The sequence below is a fragment of the Rhopalosiphum maidis genome, chromosome 4 (genome assembly GCF_003676215.2).
Source record: "Rhopalosiphum maidis isolate BTI-1 chromosome 4, ASM367621v3, whole genome shotgun sequence".
In the NCBI taxonomy this organism is placed as follows: Eukaryota; Metazoa; Arthropoda; class Insecta; order Hemiptera; family Aphididae; genus Rhopalosiphum; species Rhopalosiphum maidis.
In genome coordinates, this window is record NC_040880.1 from 14312349 (window position 1) to 14337476 (window position 25128).

At 34.1% G+C, this 25128-nt stretch overlaps 1 protein-coding gene across 1 annotated transcript in view; it reads right to left on the reverse strand.

The window, feature by feature from the left end:
- The window catches only part of LOC113549514 (protein glass-like), a 55107-nt gene that overhangs the window by 26374 nt on the left and 3605 nt on the right, over positions 1-25128 (reverse strand). The window contains exon 2 of the mRNA XM_026950852.1: positions 12722-12820. The gene's annotated coding sequence lies outside the window, so the exon portion shown is untranslated. The remainder of the gene's footprint in view (positions 1-12721; positions 12821-25128) is intronic.

A 25128-nucleotide genomic window follows, 5' to 3' on the forward strand; every position in this document is an offset into this window, starting at 1 on the left:
ATCGTAATACGATTAATAATTGTATACAAATCGTTTTGAAAACTTTTTCTACATTGTTTAAAAAAAGCCTTCATCGGTTACAGTGCGTCAATCTGAAAAACCAATTTGGTGTGAACACGCGCCGTTGATCAATGAAACACGAACGACGTACACAATGAAAATAAACATTAGTAATATAGTTAACGAATCGTGCGGCTTATAACGCATATAGTTATGATGAGAAATTTTGATCTGATGTAGCTATTTTTTTCATATTTCTATAGTCATCTGCGAGGTTGGGGTTCGGTGAGTTGGTGGTCGGAAAGTTACAGCTGTGCAGATCTAAGTGTTCTACAGTTTGAATTTTAATGTTTCGTCAAAGATTTCGACATTGTATTATTTCAAGCGTTTTAAAAAAACACATCATCTTAACGTTTTCGTTCCAAATTACGCCCATATCCAACACCGTTGTTATTTTGATCTCTGCGTGTAATGCAGACTACTATACGTAATTGACTCAGTCGTTTCTCTGCAGATTTGAAATATATATATATATATAGAATAAGACACAATGCAAGGACAGCGAATGATGTTTTCATTTTCCGAGTGCGAATTACCGTCGTATTTTGTGTGATACATCTATAATATTGTATACCAGATAATATATATATATATATCACATATCAGAAAATCGGTCTTACCGCGACCAGATTCGTAACTATATCGTATAAAAAACTTCTCGGCGCGGGCGGATATTGTGATGGTATTCTTTTCCTAGTGTATAATAATGTTTAAATTCAAATCGTCGACGACAATATATATATATATATCATATACCGTCGATTTGGACAATCATCGGATTGTACGTCAGTCTGCTGCGCCAAAAGCGCCAATGCAAAAACATAACCTACAGCCTATAGTTGTACTGCGATGACGATAACGATGACGATGGCGATGACGATGATGATGATGATGATGATGATAACGGACGACACATCTGCACACACGGAGCACGCGCGTCAGCGGGCTCCGTCGTGAGGGCACGAGTATCTGCGTTCATGTGTAATTCACGCTAAGACACACGACGAGCGGACGCGCGCGCGTTCGCGTCTTCGCAAACACGCCGTATGCGCGACTTCCACCACACGCGCCGACGACGCGACGGCGGCGTCACGATCTCGAGCACACGCCGCCGTTCGTGTGTTTTGCCCGCGCACGCGCTTTCCTATATTGTAATGTACACACACAGTACACAACAATAATATAACATAATATAATAATAGTCGGTACCTATATAGGAGGCATCTACCTGTATATACATATATATAATACTATAAGCTATAACACGCGCCCAGACGGGCCCAGCCTTGTCCGCGGTGAAAGCATCTCATCTCGGTCGATCATTAATAATAACATAAATAAAAACAAAATAATAATATAATGTACATGGAACTTTGTGCGAAAAAAAAAAACGAAGAAAGATAATAATATATATAATACATAATATCTGTAAGGGATCTGTACCTATCTGTTGCTTCAAATAATATATTATGCGTTGGTGTCCATATACCGTCGAGCAGCTTATTATAACTCCAGTTATAATATAATATACTATACATAGTAACATGCAGTCAATTGGACTTGACGTCACCGTGGAACGTGTAAAGAGTCAGTGGTGGATCTAGGATTTTGTGGTGGGTGTCCGAAATTGTTCATATAATATGATTTTGAAAACAAAATATTTAAGATTTGATATTAGGCCTTAAAAATATAACACACGACTGTCAAGTGGAAATGGCCCCTTGCCCCGCCCTTGAATCTGCAACTGGCGCAAGTATCCGTTGTTCTTAATATGTCTTGATTATGTTAATAAGGTAAAGAACCTATTATATCATATCAATAGAATTTGTATTATTAATCTGACACCCGACTCGTATTGCTTATTCATCAATAATTTTTTAGTTTTTTTTTTTTAATGGCAATATTATTATACGATACGAGCGAAAGTCCTGCACGCAGCTCTCACACACACATACACACATACAATAATAGGGTGAATAACAACAATGGTTGTTATCCGGTCAGCTATACCGCTGGTACCTATAACAATAATAATACGTATAATACGCTCGTCCGCGCGAGTTACTCGGATATATATCTGCGTAGGTAAGGTGCGCGGGTGCATATAGTACCAGCCGCATATAATAATAATACGTATTGTACGCGGTAGCTACCGGTAAACGAAGACGATGGACAATATCACCGTTGTCACCGCCGCTCCTCGAACGCCAGCGTTATAATAATGTACATATAATGTCTTCGCGTATACAGTGGCGGGAGGTATATTATTATACGTGAGCGCGCGTACGCCTGTATACATATAATAGCCAGCGAGCGTAATATTCAATTTCGGATAACGGTAAACGGAACTTTTTCTCTCTCTCTCTCTCTCTCCGTCTCCGCGATCGCCGACCGATTATACACGCGAGTGCACGTGAAATCCGAACGGCATTTGAATAATGCGCGTCCGATATTATCACCGCGCGCTACACATATTTATACGTGTACCTACACGCGTATAGGTAGGTACCTACCTATTCGCGTAGACGCGTTACGTGATTTACCGATATATTTACGATAATGTTAATCCGCCGGCGGACAATTGTTATCATTATGCACGCGCCCGCGGTCGCCGGACCCGATGCAAATATTATACAGCTAGGTACGGGTTTATCGTTATAATATCGCACGACATAATTTCCAAAAGACTGCCGGCCAAATCCGCATCGGGACTTCGTTTCGGAAGGCCCCGCGAGCGCAAAGCTGATGACGAAATCCTCCGACGGAAGCTGTACCGTAACAGTGAACGCGTCGAAAACTAATGTTATACGGCGCGATCGTATAATACGACGCGTCATGCCAGTAGTATACTCGCTCGCGCGTGGTGTCAATGCTCCGGAATCCATTATACGCTCGCGTTTCCGTGTCATCCAGCCGCCGCGACCGCTGCTCGGAATGCAAATCGCGTCTTCCCGGAGCTTAATATTGTATCGCGAGGTCCGATCGATTTAATATTATTATATTATTATATATGAGCAGCGCTCGTTATCGCGAAACGTTTTCCTGCGGAGTAGGTATATATGTATATACTATATATATATATATATATATACATGGGTATACCTATAGACCGCTGCACACGACGAGCGTACGACAATAGAAAGGAATTCGCACAATTTTCGATCGGATTTTACGATATCGGCTCGGTCGAGCACATAATATTATATATGTATAGGTATATACCTAGTATATGTTATAAACTATATACGCAATGATATGCGCGTATAAAAACGTCCCGTAACACTCCGCCACGAAATGTAAAAACAGTAGAGTCGAGTACGTAAAAACATATAGGAGCGCCGGGGGAAAGCTATCGGGACGATCGTGAGATTATAACTGTCTCCCGTTCGGACGTATATAGGATCGCCGCCGTCACTGAAAAAAAAAACATACACACACACGCGTACACACGTGTATATTTAATATATATATATATATATATATAGCGCGGGCGGCAGGGGCTCATAGTCGCGGCGGCTGACTGAACGACCGCCACCACGGTTATCGTATGACTTCATCGCCGACTGACGATTTCGAAAAAAAAAGATCGCATATATCTGCTTTCTTGTCCGATATATTCCGCTTTGGACTATCTGGTGCTGCAAGCATAAAAAAAAAAAAAAATAGCCCAACAAACCTATACTTGTGGGTAAACGGATTGCACTGTGGTTTAACTCAATCAACGACGTGTATGATTCGTAGTAGTACATTCAAAAATCGTCTCCGACAATCAAATCACAAAAAAAATAGGCATACAATTAAACACGACTCCACAGATTCTTGGCTAAATCATAAAAATATTAAACCTATGTATAGATTTGTCCAAACGAATTAATAAAAATAATTTAAAATATTAAAATTAAATAATATATTGCAAAGTATTTAGATAGTTAATAATAACATTAAAACCATATTGATGTATATTTATCTATTTTTTAATTTTGATGCATCAGACAGTAACTATTATCTTCCATTTTAATTGTAGGTTGTCTTCTTTATGTTTAGACGACCTTCTTCCAAATTGATAATTACCGTCTGTTATATTGTATATATATATATATATATATATATATATATGTAGTGAAGGTACTTGCCCACGCAGTGTTTGTTGAACCTCAGGAGATATTCCGCTGGATTAATAGTCGCGCGCAATGCGATTATACCGCGCAGATGAGGGTGATTGACAGCCGTCGATATCGGTAGAATCCTTTTGAGTGGAGTAGAAAAATGTGTAAACAAAAAACCGTGTCACGGCTCACGCGTTGCCGTCGACGTATCTATGTACCCACGGCTAATGGATTTTTTCGGTTTTGAAACAGATTTTGAATTGTTTTTGGCGCGCTTGTTCACCACGGTCCGGACGGTATTCGGGTCACGGACAACAATACGCGAGACGATCTTCGGCGGCCGTTGTTCGCGGCGGCTGACGCGCTTAATGATCTGCCTAAACGCATTTCAAACGACTGAAAACGATTTTAACGACGTCGCGTCGTTGCGTCAGTATATTATATTCATAATACGGAACATATTTTAATAGTATATATATCCATGATGTATTGTGTCCGTTCGGTCACGACGTGGGCCGAACCCGTGGGGATGCGATCGTCAGAAGAGAAAAATAATCGACGTTGCATCGCGTTTGTCCGACGCGAAAACTGATTGTCGAAAACGTATAATGGATGAGCACGTATTACAACAATATTTTGTACAAAATATATAATATACAGTAACATCTTTGAATACTTGTCCGATTTTCGTAATTATATGATTAAGGTTTTTATATTTTTTATTTTGAAATATTATTTGGTCAAAATATTATGAATAATACCGTAAAGATTGTTATAAATATTTGGTAAAAACTACATGTTCCGAACATGTAAAATTATTTCAGTTCACTAGACAATAAACATCTTAACCTACGAATCACAAAAATGAAATGTTACAAAATAAACGAAGAAATACTAATTTTAATATATTTGGTAAAACGATAGAATCGACCTAGTTTTTGAAAAAAAAAACTGAGTTGGATACAAATATTGGCCTCTCAACTGTAAAAAATAAACGTCTGCGACATCGAAGGCCATATTATATATTATGTATACCTATAAGTAGGTGCACGGTGTTTGTTGAACCTCAGGAGATCAATATTCCGTCGGATTACTCGGATTAATAGTCACACGGCTGGTCGTCGATACGTATTCTGTTTAAAACAGATGCGCGAATTATACATAATATTGTACGAACGCATTAAATTATGCATGCCCGCAATATATGTAATAAATTCATCGAAACGACAGTTTTTCAATAACGTTTGAATGTATTCCGCGCGGATCGGTCACAAAGAAATAATACAGAACCGTGCGTTCTGCCCCGGCCAAATATTTAAATCGTCCGGAGATTATGTAATATATAAAGCACCGATCGAGAAACGCGTTGCAACGATGATGTATATTAATATAATAACATAATACAATTTCGACCACGTTTAATAACTGTATTATAATCGTTCGTGTATGATATATACGCATATAATGCATAATATACATATGTAACGTTACATTACGGTTGGTAAGAGAGAACAATAGGAAAGCAGCCGGGTGCGCATATCAATTATATATATATATATATATATATTCATGTACCTCGGGTTTAGGCGAACGTATACGCGGAAAGATATGTTTCGGCGTCTACACACACGGTGCGCAACTTTCAGCGTCCCCGGGGCGATTGATATTCCTCGGAGATAATCGGACTACATATTATATTGACGTGGTCGTCGGTCAGAGCGGTGTACCCATATTATAATACTATACGTACCGCGGCTACATATAGGTATGCATGCATAGTGGAAGACGGGGCGGAGAAGAACGAATAATAAGTGAGCACAACATATATACCTTATAACTATTGCTGAAAAATATATAGGTATATATATATATATAAACGCATGTTATATTATACACGTATAGGTATGTACCGGACGGGCCACGGGTGATCAGACGACCCGGAGTCTGCGCGAGTAAAATATAATATGATGGTGTCCCGGAGGCTCGAAACAGGTCGGCGGCGGAGTAATTATTTTTTATTATTTTATTTTTTTCGTCCGATATACAAATTATACGTATACGCGATATCGTCTATTTGGATTTTTTTTTCTCTCTCTCTCTCTCGTTCTATCGGTAAAGATAATTGGTAATTATTTACGAGAGCGGGTGGGCCGGCGGTGGCGTTGTTCCGCAGGTCCGAACGTCGATTGTACATTATTACCTGTACATTTGTACGCGATGATCGCCACTGTCTGTGCCGCGTCCAGTTCGTTCGAAAAAAAGGTTCCGCTCGCAAAAATCTTCGAAACTGGGCCACACAGCATTCGCGATTAGTGATATTTCGTCCGACACCGCCGCCGCTCGCGAGCATTGTGTTAAGATAGGTATATATAATATTATTATTTATATTATGTATATATATACTTAAGTCAGCCGCGGAGAATGAATAATAATTTTCGACGACTTTCACCGGGGAAAAATAACATCATAAATAAATAAAGTCCGGCGTCTACCGTCTTCCGTTTTGCATGCAGTGCTCCTGTCATGCGCGCGTTACCTAACCGACATCGCGTGAACAAAGTCAATAATAATATAATAATAATATTGTTGTCGCGCAAACGATGCAATTTCTCTCTCTGAACTACAGTGCATTGTAGTTCGATTCTACCGTACGTCGTCATCCGAACGTAAATCAATCATATCAGGAACTATTATTTTTCCACTTCTTCGTCCCGACGTACAACACAATCTGGTCTCGTCTACTTGGATTTTTCACACGAAAGCTGCGAAACATTTGTAAAAACGTTTCGCACAACGTAATTATTGTATACACGACGTGACGCGCGCACTCGGTGACCAATTAGTTCGCAATAGTATATGTAACTCGTATATGTATATAGAGTATTATATAACCTGCATTTGAGTATACCCACGCAGCCATGGTACGTACCGAGTATTAGTATAAGTACATATTATGCACGACGTCCGTTTGTCCATCGATTGGTTATGGATCGATCGATCCGACGACGACAGGTACAAGAAAAACGACGCAAAAACAAATAAAACACCGACCGACCGACATCATAGTATAGTCTCGGACACACGACGCGTGGGCGTGCGGGTTGTCGTCCGTCGTTTTCGTCTTGTATGCGTTTGATGTAGGGTAGATACTTATAAATAATGTAATTTCATTGTTATGTCGTTATTGTTATTATTATAGGACCGGTGTGGACTCGGAGACATTATGGCTTATTAATGCCACCACCGAAGTAAGTCCTGCATGTACATGGCTCGTATTTATGGTATAATACCTACATCAGTGTTGCGACGGCATATTATATATTATAGTGGTAAATAACAATAATAACTTACTGTTATTGTAAAATATTTTCATGGCTCGCGGAAACACGATTTTGCGCCAAGTCAGGGTTGATAACGATTTTTTTATGTCTGTGCAGTAGGTAATCGCGTGGAGCCGCAGTGTTATAATTGCATTGTCATCAAACTACAGCTATACAAAAAGTATTGTCTGATAACAACTATTGTGTAATAAATGTATAAATTATCTTCTGTGATAAACTGATAACACTGTAGATAGATCCACGTTAGAGGATTTGTGATTTTTTTGTCCGTCATCAAACATGTTTAATGAAACACTAAATTTATTATAATTTCGCAGTAATATCGGTGCAAAAGACGTTGCCCTATATAAATACGTTTTGTTATACTCTCAAATGGCGGGAGGAATAAAATTATTATTATAAACTCGTAGATACCAGAATTAAGTGACGGCCGTTTTTTGACCGCTGAGTAGACTATTAATAATAGATTACGGTTCGTATCAGTGTGAGTTGTACCTATTCGAATACCTACGAGAAGAGAGTGTTCCGCCGCCAACACATTTGCAGCTCGGCTGCCGTGTACAACACCGCGATAATATTATTATAATAATATAATAAATAATATACTATACACATACACGCAAAATTATAATAACAAACACGAATAATGTTTTCTTATATAGTGGCATTCAATGCTAATTTAATTAAAAATGTTTAACAAGATGCACAATTGCATCATTATATACCTACAATCGAATCGGATGTACAATCGCATTCTCGGGCAACAGTTCAATCCGATGGGAATAGTATAATAAAATATAATAATATAACATTGTGTGTATATTATCTGTAGCAACGCGAGAGTGCGTGTTTGTATATATTTCTGGGCGCGTGTGTTATTATAATTCTTATATATGAATAATTATTATAAGAGATGTAAAAAGAAACACATACCTAAGAAAATGCAATATATACCCAATATTAAACCTATTCATTTAGATAAAAAATCCGACAACATTTTTGGTGTATATATTTTACGACAATGATTCGGTATCGAATAAATTAATATTCGACATGGCATTATTTAATATACAGAATCCTACAAAATAATATAGCTATTATAAGTTAAGCAATCGGTTTTATTTTCACAAGTACCTATTTAATTCGTTAATCAGAGCGCATTTTTGATTTCTTTTTACTTCGCCCTCAATTTACATTCGTTTTTATCTAACTACTTATAATAATATGATATTCTATACTAGCAAAACAGAGATAATCACATACGTAAAAAGTATCCATTTTATTCAATTAAAACTCACGACGATCTAATCAGTGTTTATAATTGGGTTGGATGCGTATTAGATTTTATTTTATTTTTTATAACTATACCGTCTAAAAAACAGACTAGTTTATATACTATAATATAACACTTAATGCTATTATGATGATAATAATAATAATAATAATAATATACACTCGTATAAAATTCGTCGGACGAGTTCCAAAGTTTATCGCAAACGCAACGTACGATATTCATTTGGACGTATATACCTGCGTGTATAACATTATTAAATCGTTTACTAAGCCACAAGACTTAAATCGATATTTACGTGATTATTATAACTTTTTTTTTATTATTTATAAATATATATATATATATTTTTTTTTGGCGAGAGATTGATCACTCGTTTCTTCTCGAAGCATTTACGTATATTGCAGTCGTTTTGAGCGCGTTTCCTCCATTCGACGTTAATGCATATACGCTCAATACACACTCATACATACACGATTACGCTAGACGTTTATATGTGATGACAATATGTGCGAGCGCGTTCACGTGTGCGTGTGTGTGTGTGTAAGTACGACGTGTATTGGATAATAGTAAAAATAAAAAAATAAATCGCACCGGGTCCGGAGCTGCAGGAACGTTGCCAGGCGCGTGCAGAACGCATTCCTAAATGGAGGCGCATAATAATATGTGCAACAGTGCAGCGGCCGCAGCATCCTCGCCCATCGGTGCGGTAACTAGACCGGCGGCGGTAAGTGCATTTGCATGTCATTGCACCGCTGCTCTGCGGCCGGCCGGACGACGGTGTACAGGCGGAAGGGGTTGACGGCGCGATTATTATTATTATTATTATTATTATTACCACCGCCGCCATATATATATATATATATATATATATAAATGCATAATAATATAATACGTTGACGTGCCCCAGTTCGGTGTTTACTATATCTATATATATACACGACACGAGTATCTATAATACTACGGCGAGCTCAATGCCAACGGACGTTTATCCGCGTCGTACACGGTGGACGTTTATCCGCGGGCCGCAGCTTTCCACATCAACAGCTGCTGCAACGTCGAGTTGGAATTCCGTTTTCTCGTTTTATGTAATTACAACGACATTTGTGGTCAAATCAAAACGCCGAGTATATCGGGGAGATTTGATAATATATTATATCCGTCGTTAAATCGACGAATCCTCCGCGCTGTCGTTTATGTCTTGTATAAGTATATTATATTATAATATACGGTTTATATGTTATAAAATCGCTACGGTGAAATCTTTCTTTTCTTATATTATATGTGACTTCTTCAAAAATTCTCGATTACGGTGGGCGATATCCGATGCACATACGCGCTATAACTTTGAAAGTTGCAGTCTTCAACACGACTTTAAACAACGACGTTAAACTTATATTATTATATTAATATATTGTATATTAACTAGACGGCCTCGGTAGTACAGTAAATATAGTATATATTATATATATCGTACGCGTCTGTTGTCACTGCGGCAGTAAAACGACCAGTCCGCGTGACACGCAACGTTATAATAGTAAGTATAATAATATAATGATACACAAATACAAAAATGTGCTCGGGACAGTGGAAATTACCGCGATGTGCCGATGTCGCACGGCGCTCAAATTATTCGTATTTTTAAAAAGAAAATCGCCCGCTGTCTAAAATTTTAAATATATTGTATTTTCGTCAATAAACCGTAAGTGCGCGCGCCTATTACATTATCGACGATGGATCTTCGCGCGGTTTCACGAACCGGCATGCCCGGTTAATATATTATTATTATTATGTGTGCGCGTATTCGAATCGCTCGGGGGCAACCTAGTTTCGCGCGGATACACTACAGCAACAGCAGCAGCGGCTGCGGCGGCAGCGGCAGCAACATCTCTCCCACCCACGTCCGTACACAGCGTATACAATGTATAATATATAATATTTTATATCGAGAGCCAATTGGTATACGCGAACACCCGTGTGTGTAATATACATATTATTATAATTTGTGTATTAAATGTATATGTATATTTTGCGTGAAATAGTGTATACCGGCTCTGCCTCCGACCCGAAGCTGCCACACGAATAACATTCGGTCGTGCCGCACCGGACGCGGCGGCGGCAGCAGTTACCGGCTGCAATTACCGCGCGCCCGTTCATTAACATACCGAAACACTGCAATCGAGTCGTCGTATATAACGTGCTGCAGTCGTCGTCGTCTTCTTAGTCGTCTCGGTCGTCGGCGAAATATCAAACGGTGATGAGCATATGTATATATATATATACATAGCGTGAATCATAGACGTGTAATAATAATTAGCTTATTAAAATTCAGACGTTACGTTTTAACCGTGAGCATAATATATAATATGACGTTTTCTGTAGCGCTTATTATTGCGCGTATATATCATACGTATACTTACATACGTAGATATAGTGTACACACACGCGATATCATATTATTATAATACTACACGAGACTGGCCGTACGATTCGCGGGGCAAAACCGCGTCATGTGCTGCACACAGTCCGTCACGCGTAAAAAGCGTATTATATATTATATACGTATCGCGCAAGATGAACCTAAAAAACGGTTTGTACATGATACGACGTACACTGCAATAGTATAATAACGATTATACTGGTTCGACACTGTGGTGTAATATTTCACGAGCCCGTTAACGCAACACGATCCCACTCTCAGTGAGCCCGTGCCTGTTCGTATCCATATAACATTGTGTACTTATATAAATACATATATATATATATATGTATTTATGTATATGGACGTGTGTTACGTTTAATTATATGTATATAATACAAAAGATTAAAAATTCATTGCGTTACCACTTTCCGGTAATAATTTTCACGTTAGAATAATTATGATATTCACGAATATCGCGGCCAATAATGAACGTCGAAAGTGTATATCAAATATACTCATCTTAAGTACCACAATTTTTCGTATCCTAACTATTGTGAATATATATATAGATGAAATATATTATAGGTACTCGGTGAATAGGAAATTACTTGTAAATGAGGTATTTTGTATATGTTTCCGGTAATTGCAACATAATATGAGTTTACGACGGTTATTGTACTGACTAGTAATAACTACCTATTATATTGAATATGAAGAACGATATAACATTAATCGAAAAAATAAAAACGTAGAATCGTACATATAATATTAATTATTCAGTCTATATATACTAATACTGATTCTATCTTTTATAGACACACCTTTTTTTAGGAACTAAGGAAATACAAAAATATATTCTATAAAATAAATAGATCGTGCACTTCACATAAATACCTACCTATATTATTAAACTACGAAAAAACAATACGATCAGTAAATAAATAACCATAATATTATATACTATAGGTAACAACCGATATTGAATCGATAATATTTTTTTTTTTCAAAACGATAATGTGAAAAATAAGAATCACCCAAATTATTATGATAGACGGGAGGAAGAAATTATAGTCGAAACGATTCTTTACGGCACCGTAGAAACTCGGGTATATGTAAACGCGCGCACTGCAAGTGTGTGTGTATTACAATATATAATAAGTTAGATCTCAGCAACGAGGTGTAAAAGCAGTTAAGGTGGTGGGAAAAATAATAAAAACAACTAGGATACGATCACGTAGTGTTTTAGGAAATTTATTTATATAACACACTAATAGAACGTGTGACCGATGAACCCCGAGGTTATTGATAATATTTTAATAACAGCATTATGATAATGACTGCGGGAGGACCATAATTTTAACGTTAATTCTTTTAGCCTGCAGTATTCCAAATAATATTATATATGTATAGGTATATAATACGTTCGTAGAATACATAGATATATAACGTTCATAATATACCTACATAAAATCGATTTTATGTTTTTGTGTGTTTTGCATACCTGATTAGTAGATCATCTACAGACCGCCGAGGTCTGAGGCTGTGTCTTCGCAGCAACCTCCAGGGAGCAGGAATGAAAATACAAAATATCTGCGTTTATCTGCAATCATAAACATAAAAATCAAGTGTCGGCCATATAAATACGAACGTGTGGTATAATATATAAAGCGATTAAACCACTACAGTTCAGCAAAATTATAATACCAGCTAATCAAATAATTGAATATCTGTGTATAATAATAATATGTAGTATTAAAAACGCGACTATGTTACGTTGTGGTGAGAACGTCATAAGTATTAAACTACCAACAAGACAGACATTGGGTAATACACCAAAAATATGTTAAGTGTGTACATATTATGCAAAAAATATGTACCAATACAAAGACAATTAATACAATGTTTATGTTTTTAATAATCCGCATGTATTGTTTTTAATCATGCGGTATCATAAAATTATATAATAATATAATTAGAAAACTTAAATTACAAAATATTTATAGGTATACGCACCTATATCTAAAACATATATTTTTGTATTTTGACTATGATTATGATAACTATTGGAAGTGTATAAGATGCATGTCACAAACGTTTGGTATGATACGAAATACGAGTATAAAATGTGTTGGGAAGTTTAATTAAAGATATATTTTTTCTAACTTTTATAATAAATAAAAATGTATTAATAACTGTTATCACAGGCAAAAAAAAATAATAATAAATAAATTATCAAAAATGTACATAATTATAAGGAATATAAAGAATATATAATATAACAATACTAAATACTAATGAAAAAATAAAACTAATAATATCAAAATATGCATATTATTATTGTATTTCTGCCTATACCGGGTAGTTAGTTGACACGAAAAATCACTAAACATTTAACGAATCAATAGTCAGCAAAAAGTCCTTTAAACATATTTCCGTGGCCAATGATTGCTGGTCTATTAAATTTTATCGAACCATTTAAATAACTAAGTTTTCACGTGTAAAGAAAAATCAAATATCGTGCCAATGCATTATTGGTTATTATAGAATATAAACGCTGGAGACATCTCAAACCCTCGTTGTACAATAAAATTAATGTATTATGTAGTTCTCGAAATCTTAAAATTATCTAGTACAATATGATAGTGTATCATTAATAATTATATTTAATATGCTGGCGAGTCGGACTGTTATTATTTTTTTTTAATTACACGGTAAGTACATACAGTATGTATTTGTACAGATACTCGCGAAACTGCTAAATCGAAACCGTCGATCGGAGTTTCGCCGATGGCATGGCACAACGGGCAAATTTGTAAACGTATAAATAAGAGCTAGCGTATATGATCTTATACGCTTATATTATCTTATTAAATATATATATATACATTGATATATTGATATACGTGTATTGATTTGTGACCCGATTCGGTGGCCGGTGTTATGACAAAAGGAATGTGTTCGCCACGCGCAAATCGACCGGGACGAAAGTGGATCCGACGACGCGTAACGGCGTAGAGAATATTATTGTTTTTAATTAGATTAAAAAGAAAAATAATAGCGATAAAAGAATAAAAAAAAAACGCGCGCAAAACAATAATAAATAGCGATCGACAATAATAATAAGATCGGTGAAACCCATTCGGTATATAATGTACGTTTGCGCATGCGTGTGCGTCATAATATTATGTGTGTGTGTGTGTGTGTGTGTGTGTGTGTGTGTGTGTGTGTGTGTGTCGTCTCTCGGAGAATCTGCTTTCGCCGCGCGCGCGTCGTTATAATTTGCTTGACCGTTTAATCGATCCAATTTTGGACACTGCTACGACAACGACGGCGAAAAATTTCACTTTGCATAGAAAGTAGATGTTAAGAAAATATAATCAAACAAAAATTGGATTGACGGAACGTCGGTAGTTCGAAGGCGCGGAGGCAAAACGGTTATCTTAAAATAATAATAATAATTTTAATATTATTCATCACGTAGGTATATTATTATTATTATTATTATTATTATTATTAGTTAGACTACTGCTGCAGCGGACGAGTGCGTATATAACTCAATGAATTCGATCGCGGTGTGTAATATAATATTAATTATTATGTGCATAGTAGGTATCCTTTAATTATTATAAACCGACTGCACATACATTCGAGCACTTCAGTCGTCGTTGTCGTCATTGCCGGAGATCAATGAGCACGTTCGATGACCGAGGAAACCACGGATAACGCCAAGACGACGTATTAATTGGTTATTAACGCGACGTCGTGCGAGCAGCGCGGATGACGTTTCGGTGGCATAGTTTTATTATTTTTTTTTTCACAATATCGCGGTTATTATTATTATCGTCATTAACGCGATTCACGTTACCTATGTGTATTATATTATTATGTTCGTCGTGAGAAGAAAACGTCCGCGGCGGCAACGACATTATCATTATGACGTTGACACGTCGCGGACCGTCTAGAGTAATGCAGCCACAATAGTTGTATATGATACGCGCGAGTATAATATGATGATAATATTAATTATACTTTCGATACGTATATTAAGCTTATGTTAAATTATTTGTTAAATATTACATGCTCTTAACATTATAAAGACACCGCAAGCGAGCTAAAATGATAATGTACGACACGACTTTTTCGTTATTTTATTTGACTGGCGTCGTCGACGATAAAAATAATATGAAAATATTGTACATCGCTATTACGTAATATTAATTTTTAACTATATCTGCCTATCTATACCTATAAATTGTGGGTGTTGAGCTTTTAAAATTATCTCGGAACTAGTAAAAAAAGTAAATACGTTCAAATATATGATATGTATTCAACAATAATTAAAAAGACTTTTGAAAAATAATATTTTTTTAGCGTTATTCTATTTATGCAATCAACACAGTATGACGAATGAAGTCACAACACCAATTTGATAAAGCGATAACATAACCGTTAAGAGTGTAACAGCAAAAGTGTCTTACGAATTTCATTTGGACCCCCGTCAGCTAAAAGACGTGTTCATCTACCTATACATATCATGTTTTTAACAATCGCGGTGTTCAGTTATATATAATATAATGTATGCGATAGATACGAGTTATATATTACATATATTAAACATACGTAGATGCCGCTCTGCCGTCGCAGTCTTACCGCGACTTAATTACATTCGCACTGGGTGGCGGTCGACGAAAGATCGGTAGGTATTAGAATAAACATTTTTTTTTTTTTTTTTTTTTTATTAAAAAAACCACCGCTACCGCTGCGTAAATCATCCATCGCGCTATCGTATTTCTCGTAATCCAATACCACGCACGTTATATGGGTCACGAGATTAATATTATATAGGTATACCTACCTATACCGAAATCCGCGTAATAACACGTTTCGTATACATATTATATTATTATTATAATACACATATAGTATGGTTAAGACGGGTGATCCGCCGCGGATGCTAATGTATTTTTCCATTACTCGCGCGGGCCCGTGATCCCGAATATGCGTGTGTATGTGCTCGCGCGCGCGTGAATGTTAACCGTTCGTGTCCGCGTACGTGATCCAATATAATATATAATACGAATTCGCTGCCGTTGCTGCTGGTGCTGGTGCTGCATATGCTCATTATATATTATACGCATCATATATTATACTATACGCTATCAGTGGCCACGCGGTAGTAAAAAATAATAATAAATAAATAAAATAAAAAATTCCAGCAGAAATATCATACACATAATAATATATGTGTATAGGTGCCTAACGCGCGTGATGTAGCAGGCCAGTATATAACACGTACATAAGTAGACTTATAGCTAATTGATGTTGACGGGGCCCCATCATCGGGTTTCATTTACTTTTTTTTCCGGCGGTTAGATTTATCGGCGTAATAACGTACGGACCGAACCTAATCGACCAGTGCCGACAACGCGTTTTAAAGTTTAATGTTTAGGTACATACATCATACCTAATAATAATACAATATTTTGTCGCTAAATCGCGTATTATCATGGCTCCGTGAAACGTTCATAATAATAATTAATAACCGTAATATATACAGTCTGCGGTGCGCGTATTCCCAGCTTTGCAGTGTAGAACCACGACTACATACGTGGTTAATAACCATACGTTACACCTATATACGGTGACGGTAGGAAAATCGATTATACGGCGCGAAGATCGCACTCCGGAAAGTCCTGCAACGCGTGATAATATAATATATAAGTACATTGCCTGTTATAATAGTATGTGCGCGTGGCGTGCATCAGCTAGCTGTATATAATATAAATATTGTATATTATATAAATATTGTAATAACTGCAATATCGCGCGGACTGAAACGAAACTAATATATAACGTCCGACGTATACGTGCAGAATAATATACGTGTTAGGTGATAGGCGCGATAATTTATTGATAATAATATAAATCTAAATAGTATACAAAGGTATAGGTACAATACGGTAGGTATGTATACTTTATACATATAATACATATATGCGTGTGCTGTAGTGTATAGATGTCGTGTACCACAGCAGCATTATATAATATATATATTATATAGGTATAATAAGTATAACGCTTAAAAGTAAACGTTTTTAAATATAATGTATATACCTATATGTTTATACTGCAGCAAGCGAAAACGGACGACTTTCTTTAAAACACAACTGCAGGCAGAACATATTATATACGTATAGAAGTACAACACACGTTTTTCTTCGATAACGATCGTAAATTTAAGTTTTTGCGCACGAGTGTGTGTTTATTTTTTTTTTTTTTTTGTTTTAATTAAATATATTATTGAGAAATCGTAATTAATCATTTAATACCTCTTATTCCTATTATGTGATTATACGAGGCGATAAAAGAAAAATATTTACACAATCATCGCACACGTTATTATTGTGTTGTTCGTCATACGTACATGATCTGTAAACGGTTAATGGCACATATATGATAATAATAATCTAAAATACATTTAGTTTTTGATATCAATTTTCAATCAATAGTGCATAAATATTATTTAGACAACATCTTTCGTTCGTTTAAGGTAATGCGTAGATACGTCATCGTTCCCAAGGCCGTGATCAAATCAATAGTCTATTCCAAGATACGAAATATTTTGAGGGGCGACCGGTGTCATTTTTTTCGTTACTGTGGAGTACTTATATATTATTTATAAAATATATAATTACTGTTACGTAATGCGACGAAACATGTTGAAATTCGTTGTGGGTTATAGTATAACATGTTTATAGCATACTCCAGTTTTAACCTAAATCTGTATAGTTATGAAAAGAAGAGGTGCTGGAGACTTAAACGCCTACAACTCTGAACTGCTACTTATGCAGGATTAAAAAGCACTGTTAAAATTAATAACAATTGGGTACCTGGGAATTTCATAGAATAAAAAATAGAGTTTGTGATGTTATAAACACTATGCGTACATAGGTGCAACTATTCCTTCAGTGAGGAATTATATATTTTATAAACACATAAAACATAAATGGTTATAAAAAATGCATAGGTATAACTCTATATATTATGTATTATGTATACTTTTATACATTCTAATAATATATATTATTTATATAATATGCAATAAAAGTAAAAATTTGTAAGTTTTCTTTTATAACTTCAATTCAATTGAATAATAAAGTAATTTATATAAATGTATTATTTTATAGGTATTCGTTGAGGTTAAAACCATATGTCTTATACGTGTGTAAAATATAATATATATGTATATTCATTTAAAATAAAGGTATACCTAAATATTTACAATATATTTACGAAAGACTGTGCAGTAAAAGACATTTGGAACAGAGTTTATGTTTTTTTACCAGCTCTACTATACCGTGAGCCGTGGCCCATACATCTGATATACTTATATAGTAGGTACTTGCGAAAAAAATGTATACAAAAACATAATTTGTTTACCTTCAGAAAGTCGATGTACACAAAAATTATGTACGAGGTACAACAGGTGTCAGGTATATATAAATACCTGTTTACAGCGAGTCACATTAAAGTGTATCAAAATTTGAAAGACTCAATAATTTCCTGTACTACATCATTAGTTCTACGAGTGTTTCATAAATACTTAATATCATCAGAATCATAATAAATGTATGGTCATATATATGTATCACGTCCCAAGTTCTTGGAGACAGATATATAATTAAAATATAAATGTCTTATACAGTGATCAAATTTTATGTTAAAAATCATTATAAATATTATTCAATAAAATCAAGTAAAGTTTAATTATAATAAAGTATACAAAATTGTTTCCTGTTATTATATTCATCAAATCGATGACAACAAATATCAAGTTTATAGCTATTAATAAATAAACATTTACGCGTGTCTATCTATGATTGAAAATATTTAATACTTATTATATATTATTTAATGAACATAAAAAGTTTATTTTATTTTTAACTATGATAAAAGCTTGTAAGAATGCAAGAAAAAAATCATACTATGGTATAATATTATAATATTATTCTATTATCACTACGCACGTATAATAATAAGTAGGTAATAATAAAGAGATTCACATAGTACAGATAATAATCTTATTAATAGTATATATTATTTTAATCATTAGGTGTATTGGATGTATCAAACGTTGTTGAAATTTATTTTTTTTTAACTCAATTTTACAATAATAATTTATGATATGTTTGACGTATTATAATAAGACTCGTTGTTAACGCATAATATTATAATATATATATAAATGTATAAGTATGAGTTCGTACAACGTATAAGTAGGTACATACGTGCGTCGTCCTATTAGTCGTCCATTAGCATAGCGCCCGGGTCGATCCTATTATGATCTAACTCTAACACCATGAAGGGGCCAACGACCAGCAAAAAATATGAACAAAAGCACGGATTTAACGTAAATATATATATATACATACGATTATCAATCTCTCTCTATCTCTCTTTCTGTACCTATTCGGAATAAGTAAATTGGATCAAAGATGAATGGACCGGACATCGATCGATCAAATCTGCAGGTGAAACTGAAAGTCGCGATGCCGATCGATCGGCTGGCCGTTTTATGCTAATATCTTTCGGTTCGATGCCTCGCACGTTTATGTATGTTCACGTTTATAATATTTTAATACCGGTAGCTCGATCTCCATCTCGAATTCCTACGCCCCTGTCAAAATACAGTAAAAACCAGTCCCTGGCGAAAACTGACGTGGATCTACCACGCAGTATATAATATATATATACCTATATATATATATATATATATATATATATATATATTATATTATAACCGATGTGTCCGGTAAACAAAATTTATTTTAAATGATATAAATTAATATAAGTATAACCTATGCACGCGTACTTATCGTACAAAATAAAAACTAAATTGATGGTAATAATAATAATATAATGATATTGCAACGAATTTGTCCTAACCGTAAAACATATAATATATATTATACATAACTATATATTATGGTTGTACGATTCAAATTTAATGAGAAAAGCGGGCGTGTTACAATAATAATATGAGTACATCATACGGCGTTATTATTGTCATAACTCATAAATAATGATTATTTTAATGTGTTACATTGGGTCGTGGACCCACGCGTGCTGTAGTCCCGTGCATTGTACTAAAATGTTTTATAATATTATTCGCGCGACAACCATCACTGCTGCCAAATAATAATTATAATCCCATCTTGACATTGTTAATATGATAATTATAATTTATAATATCTTATTTATTTTTATTAGTTTATATCGTAAAGAAAACTGTACAAGTAAAATATAACGTTCAACTCGAGTATATTATCATACGCAACGTATATAATTGCTGCGGGACCAGTTTTCGGGAATCTCATTTGAATATCAATGACAATAATATTTTCGCTGTTATTTTATTATTTATTTATTTTTACTCTAATTGGCTGTGAAATTACGACCGCCCGCGGAATCATCACAATAACACAATATACCTACGTGTAACGGTGTAATACTGCAGTTTAACTATATCTGCCGTAGTGCTATATAGTGTGCGGATAAAATATTTACGAATACAATAAATAATAAAATGCAATATGTATAGGCACATAATGCAAAGAAAACGGGTATACGGTGTTGCACGTGTCCACGTGCGTTATAGTCAAGTACGTACACGATTATTGCTATATAAGTCTATATATATGTATAATCGCGTACCATCGATATATTATGTGTTATATTAATAATAATATGCAATAATGCTCGTAAAGACAACAGTGACGGCTCGCAGACGTATAATACATAATACATCATACATTATATTATATAGTACTCGTCGGACATATGTGCGATACTCACACCACATCATTATTGATATTGCGCGGCATATACGTATTAGGTATACCTATACAGGTAGTATTGCTACAGTGCCGAACACACTCATTAGTCATTATTACGTACAAAACGGCAATATATACTTTAATACATTATAATATATAACATTATCCGACTAAACCTATAATAATAATAATAATTGTTGTTCTTATTATTATTATCATCATCGCGAATGAGCATCGTGTAGGTAAGCGAAACTTTCGACACGTCTGATAATGATAATGATAATACTAATAACAACACAAGTGCAAAACGTCCGCGTGATTCGATTTGATACAGTTTGCGAAACATTCCTTTCGTCCAATTAAGGCGAAAGCGAAATAATTTGCAACCGTCTCGTCGGTTTACGAGGTTTTTACAAAATAAAATCACTATATATGTTTACGTTATAGGTAAGTATATATATATATTATGATCTGTATCATATACCTCTATATACCGCTGTGACTAATCGATGTGCCTATATACCTATATATTGGGTTATCGTACGCCGAACGACATCGGATATTTATTATATATATATACCGTATAAGTTTACATATATAATGTATATATATGTATGCATATTATAATACACTATACATATACACCGCGCTGTAGCATATCATTAATATTATATGATACGATTTCGTAAAGAATATCATTATGTATTTATGTTTATATGACTTTACACAATTTATACAGTATCTATGTATACGGGTGATCCATTTAACTGTAAGCTAAACTAAAATTGAACAAGTCATTTTTTTGTATTAAAAAAAAAAAAAAAATTGTTAGTATGATTTGAAGTATAATGTCATAATAGTTAATAATCAGCTAGTACAAAAAGTCTATAATCCCAACCCAATCTGCCTACTAAATACTAATATCAACTCATAATAAACGTATAAGTAGTGTCATTATTCATTAATATCTATTATCACGCTAAATTCTATTTATGTATAAAAATATTGTATTGACTAATAAGAATTACATTTTATAATAGATATTTTTTTTTTTTTTTTGATTTAGCCCGCATAGAAATATACCTAACAAATATTTTAATATTCATACGTATTTATACATTTTTTATAAAATTATATATTTATCACTATTGCAGATGATTATAATTTTTGCAAAAGTAATATATACTTTTCTCATAAAGCTAACATAATTGTTAACAACGGATAATCTAAGCTTTTTTTATTTATAAGCATTAAAGCTTAGATTATTTTATATAAAAAAAAAAGCCGAAGGTGTACCTACCTACTAAACCACTTATTTTAAATTTAAATGTTATTATTTTAATACAAAAATAAAAAGAAAAAAAAACAAATATTATAAACCCGATAACAATAAATTAATAGTTTTTGGAAAAATATGTTTATTCCAATTGCATAAAATCATGAATTTAGATTGCCATCAAAATAATAAATTAAAAACGTTAGATAAAAATAGTATAACATTTGATTTGTTTTCTTGTAAAATATAATGTACCTATAAGTAAAATTATACATATCAACATATTTCAAAGTTCAAACTAAATATATACTTTTAGAATTAAATAATTATAATAGGTACTGTGTAGCCTGGAGTTAGATGAATCACTGTATATTTTATATAGCTGCAGTGAATATGTCAACGACAATTGCTGATTACATACAATATTGTTATTTGTTAAATTATATTGGCAATAGGTTCTTAGGTACTTAATATATATATATATATATATATATTTATTTTTTTATTTTTTCTTCAATAATAGTTATTACGAAATTTGCGGATACTATCTATGTAACAAAAGAACAAGTCGTAACCCGGAAAACCCTCGTTTTTCATTCGTTTTGTGTCGTACCTAAACAACCGCGATGGGCAAACAATATGTATATAATAATATATAATAGACATGGTGACGTAACGGAACCAATCTGTAACACTTTCGATTTCGTCGATTTCAATTTTTTTTTACGCATTTTATTTCCTCCACGCGTCCTACCTCTTACCGCGACGTTATATATACTCATATTATACATTATAATACACGTATATTACATGTTACATACAATATATATTATATTGTGATATGTTACTATATATATTTTAGCTGTATCTATATATAACTATTATTTGAATGCCATGCAAATCGGTTGTGACATCATAGGTAACATACCTAATAATTGTGTGTGTACGTATTTTTTCAAATTCGCAGGACAGCGTATAATTACGATTTACGGTAATGTAAAAAAAAACTATGAAGTACGCGCCTGCAATACCTCGAAAACCACGTGGTTATTGCATATTTGCACATGTGGTTACTGCTTTATAGCTGCTGTTTCGGAATGGTTTATACTTCTCTTTTGTATAATAAAGTATGCGCTAGTACTACCGCTCTTTAATTTTTCAATTTTTTCATTGAAACGATATACTTTTCTGACATCACCTTGTCCAGTCATGACAATAATGCAACGGCCGCCAACTGACCAAATTATCATCTGTATGTGCTCCAAATATATTGGTTTAGTGTTTAAAATGCCGATCCGTGCAATCGATCGGTCGCGTGTGTGTATATATTATTATAATATAGGAAAAAATAACACGTAGTGTACTTATATATATATTGGTATCTACGAATTCTGTGACCTAAAAATTATCATCCCGTGAATTGGTAATATGCTTTTGAAAATAGAATATTATCTCGTAGATATTAAAATCGAATATTATTAATATTATTATACTGTTATTAGTGTTATTATTATTATTATTATTATTCCTCTCTTTCGGTCACCGTCTCGAATGTCTTATTTTTTTTTTCGTTTCCAGTACGCCTGACGCATATTACACATACAGGTATAGGTATTGGAAATATTCTGCGGCACGTATACTGCGCGTATACTATACATCTGTTCGTATGCATTGTATGAATAAACTAATTTTCCTAGTATGACATAATGACATGACATATATATATATTATTATTCTAGCCAAATATAACGTGTTCTGAAAGATGAATAGATCCTGACAAAAGAATTAGACTGTTATACTCATTATTGTCTTAAGCATCATATTCTATAGTCGCCGAACTGACAGCTCTTTTGTGGACACGGATTCATCGCGTTTATATTTCACTTTGGACATACTTATATATAGATGCTCGGAATTTATGATTACTTTGAAGTTTGTACGACCCAAAGATTAACGTTCGAAACACTCAATGACGCATATTATAAGACTCGATTGTCTTTTTTTTATCATTATTAAAAATCATTACTACAATAAATATAATTTTTCGTTACCAGCTATTATTTATATAACATCACGAATCATGATATACCTAATGCGGAACGTTGTATAGTAATATTTTAACGGTACAGATGTAAGTGACGATTTTCCAAAAAAATAATACACTATATAATCTTTCGTACCATCTCATAATGATATTATATTATAATGTTTATGATTTAACCTTAATTGTATAGTCTTTATGCGTAATTCATTGTTTATATTAAAATTTGTTCTCATCCGCTGTAAATTAGATTGATATAATAGGTATATTATAGGCACAGGCAACCTGATAATACACAGTATTATATTAGTGAGAAAACACACAAAATATGGTATATATACAACTTTGTAACATTAATAATATAGTTATAATACACGTTTATTGCAATATTTCACAATATCGTTTTAATTTTTGACGACTTAAATTCACATGCGCAGCGCAATCCACGAACAATATTCAAAAAGTAATAATAATACCTAAGTACGTGCCTGTATTAATAGAATTTGCGAGATAACGACGTGGAAATTATTCACTCGCCACACGTTGCGGGAGAATAGATAATATCGCAATTATTACAGAAGTACACGACGTAAAAGAAGAGCTTCTGACGTCGCGAGTGGGGTGGACGCTGTAGGTATCGGATTAGCCATTGTTTCGTGCGTCGCCCCGGAGGTATTAAATATATACGTATATATATATATATATATATATATATATATATACGTGTACAATCGGAACTCGCGATAACCATCGCG